This window comes from Mus musculus, chromosome 4 (assembly GCF_000001635.26).
Source record: "Mus musculus strain C57BL/6J chromosome 4, GRCm38.p6 C57BL/6J".
Lineage (NCBI taxonomy): Eukaryota > Metazoa > Chordata > Mammalia > Rodentia > Muridae > Mus > Mus musculus.
The window spans coordinates 27,995,064-27,999,016 of NC_000070.6; the positions used below are offsets into that span (position 1 = coordinate 27,995,064).

The window sequence follows — 3,953 nt, forward strand, 5'->3', positions numbered from 1 at the left end:
TAAATGAATGAAATGATTAATAATAAAAACATTGCATCTCATTACATCTAACAGTCTATGACTAAACCTTGCCTTCATCCTCTGAGAAGCATCTGTCTCTAAGTGATTCCAACTTCTTTTTTTGTTGTTGTTTTTGTTTTTTTATTTAAATATTTTTTATTACATATTTTCCTCAATTACATTTCCAATGCTATCCCAAAAGTCCCCCATACCCTCCTCCCCACTCCCCTACCTACCCATTCCCACTTTTTGGCCCTGGTGTTCCCCTGTACTAAGGCATATAAAGTTTGCATGTCCAATGGGCCTCTCTTTCCAGTGATGGCCGACTAGGTCATCTTTTGATACATATGCAGCTAGAGTCAAGAGCTCCGGGGTACTGGTTAGTTCATAATGTTGTTCCACATATAGGGTTGCAGATCTCTTTAGCTCCTTGGATACTTTCTCTTCAGATATTAGCTTCAGACTTGTCTTAAGTGGGAATGGGTTTTCCTCTGTGTGGCTTCAGGGGTGCGTCAGAAAGAATATAGCAAGTTTCTAGATATTGTTCATCACATCTTTAAACTTGGGCTTGACTAAATGTTTTCTGTGTGGTCACATAGCTCCAGAAATTTCCAAAATGTTCTAGAACAGTGACTCTCAGCCTGTTGGTCATGCCTCTTTTGTGTGTTGAATGAACATTTTACAACGGATGCCTAAAACCATTGGGAAAACACATGTATTTACATTGTGAATCATAGCAATAAAAAATTACAGTTCTGATGTAGCAACAAAAATAATTTTACGCTTGAGGTTATCAGAACACGGGGAACTGTATTAAAGGGCCATGGCACTAAGACGGTCGGAACCCACTCTTCTAGAAAGATGTAAAACAAGGGGTATTTGAGACACTTTCATGAACTCATAAACTGGATATTGGTTATTGTTTAAAATAGACTTTTTTGTGGAGGGACTGGTTCTTTATTTCAAAATGTCACTTGTTAATATTCAGTGTCAAAACAGTTTCACTACAGGGTTTTTTTTCTTTGGTCAGAGGAGAGTCCAAACAAACCAGGAATCTGCAGGGTGCTCACCTAACAGGGCAATAAGAACATGGCAATTGGGTGGGGACACTTGAAAGATCAGCACACCACTAGCCTACAGACTGAAAAAAAAAATCTCACAGCCAATGGGTTGGCCAAGGTAACCCAACCCACAAAAACAAAATTTCAAAATGATGTAAATTTTAAAAGTTCTTTTTTTTTTTTCATAAGGCATTCAAGATTTCTCCATCACTGACTGATACAGAGCACAATGAGATGGCACTTTAAAGACAGCAACTTTAGGAAAGGGCGATGAGATGACTGACACTCATGTGGCTATATCAGTGGTGCAAACATAATTTTCCTTCTCTGTCTCCCTGTGGGCAAGGGAACACTAAGAGGCAGCATGACCCATTTTTTAGCAGTTGGGAAAGCTGAGACAAATTTTGGCTAAGGGCTGGGGCTTGCCTAACATGCATGAGGCCCTGGGAGGTGAGGGCGTCCAGCATCCTTTGTGTATAGAGATGCTCCTCTTTAGTGAGCTTCAGCTTCACTTCAAGTCATCAATGGTCTTTTCCAGTTTAGCTACTGATCTTTCAGCAAACTCAGCAAGGTTCTCTGCCTCCTTGAATTGATCACCAAGAATCTTTATTTCTTCTTCATACTTGTCTTCTTTTTGAGAGTTCTTTTCTTCAGCAACACTCAGGCACTTCAGGTTCTGGTCCATCAGTCTGATCTGCTCATCCATCTCTTGGCAACAGGACTCTGCCAGCTCGGCGCGTTCCTCTGTGTGTTCCAAGTCTCCTTCAATAATCACCAACTTATTTTTTTTCCATTTTTTATTAGGTATTTCGCTCATTTACATTTGCAATGCTATACCAAAAGTCCCCCATAGCCACCCACCCCCTCTCCCCTACCCACCCACTCCCCTTTTATGGCCCTGGCGTTCCCCTGTACTGGGGCATATAAAGTTTGCGTGTCCAATGGGCCTCTCTTTCGAGTGATGGCCGACTAGGCCATCTTTTGATGCATATGCAGCTAGAGTCAAGAGCTCCGGGGTACTGGTTAGTTCATAATGTTGTTCCACCTATAGGGTTGCAGATCCCTTTAGCTTCTTTGGTACTTTCTCTAGCTCCTTCATTGGGGGCCATGTGATCCATCCAATAGCCGACTGTGAGCATCCACTTCTATGTTTGCTAGGCCCAGGCATACTCTGACAAGAGACAGCTATATCAGGGTCCTTTCAGCATAATCTTGCTAGTGTATGCAATGGTGTCAGCATTTGGAAGCTGATTATGGGATGGATCCCCGGATATGCTAGTGTCTACATGGTCCATCCTTTTATCTCAGCTCCAAACTTTGTCTCTGTAACTCCTTCCAAGGGTGTTTTGTTCCCACTTCTAAGGAGGGGCATAGTGTTCACACTTCAGTCTTCATTTTTCTTGAGTTTCATGTGTTTAGGAAATTGTATCTTATATCTTGGGTATCTTAGGTTTTGGGCTAATATCCACTTATCAGTGAGTACATATTGTGTGAGTTCCTTTGTGAATGTGTTACCTCACTCAGGATGATGCCCTCCAGGTCCATCCATTTGGCTAGGAATTTCATAAATTCATTCTTTTTAATAGCTGAGTAGTACTCCATTGTGTAGATGTACCACATTTTCTGTATCCATTCCTCTGTTGAGGGGCATCTGGGTTCCTTCCAGCTTCTGGCTATTATAAATAAGGCTGCTATGAACATAGTGGAGCATGTGTCCTTCTTACCAGTTGGGGCATCTTCTGGATATATGCCCAGGAGAGGTATTGCTGGATCCTCCGGTAGTACTATATCCAGTTTTCTGAGGAACCGCCAGACTGATTTCCAGAGTGGTTGTACAAGCCTGCAATCCCACCAACAATGGAAGAGTGTTCCTCTTTCTCCACATCCACGCCAGCATCTGCTGTCACCTGAATTTTTGATCTTAGCCATTCTGACTGGTGTGAGGTGGAATCTCAGGGTTGTTTTGATTTGCATTTCCCTGATGATTAAGGATGTTGAGCATTTTTTCAGGTGCTTCTCTGCCATTCGGTATTCCTCAGGTGAGAATTCTTTGTTCAGTTCTGAGCCCCATTTTTTAATGGGGTTATTTGATTTTCTGAAGTCCACCTTCTTGAGTTCTTTATATATGTTGGATATTAGTCCCCTATCTGATTTAGGATAGGTAAAGATCCTTTCCCAATCTGTTGGTGGTCTTTTTGTCTTATTGACGGTGTCTTTTGCCTTGCAGAAACTTTGGAGTTTCATTAGGTCCCATTTGTCAATTCTCGATCTTACAGAGCAAGCCATTGCTGTCTGTTCAGGAATTTTTCCCCTGTACCCATATCTTCAAGGCTTTTCCCTACTTTCTCCTCTATAAGTTTCAGTGTCTCTGGTTTTATGTGAAGTTCCTTGATCCACTTAGATTTGACCTTAGTACAAGGAGATAAGTATGGATCGATTCGCATTCTTCTACATGATAACAACCAGTTGTGCCAGCACCAATTGTTAAAAATGCTGTCTTTCTTCCACTGGATGGTTTTAGCTCCCTTGTCGAAGATCAAGTGACCGTAGGTGTGTGGGTTCATTTCTGGGTCTTCAATTGTATTCCATTGGTCTACTTGTCTGTCTCTATACCAGTACCATGCAGTTTTTATCACAATTGCCCTGTAGTAAAGCTTTAGGTCAGGCATGGTGATTCCACCAGAGGTTCTTTTATCCTTGAGAAGAGTTTTTGCTATCCTAGGTTTTTTGTTATTCCAGATGAATTTGCAAATTGCTCCTTCTAATTCGTTGAAGAATTGAGTTGGAATTTTGATGGGGATTGCATTGAATCTGTAGATTGCTTTTGGCAAGATAGCCATTTTTACAATGTTGATCCTGCCAATCCATGAGCATGGGAGATCTTTCCATCTT

General features: G+C 41.5%; 1 pseudogene; it reads right to left on the minus strand.

Moving 5' to 3' along the window:
• Tpm3-rs2 (tropomyosin 3, related sequence 2) lies at nucleotides 941-1,843 on the minus strand (annotated as a pseudogene).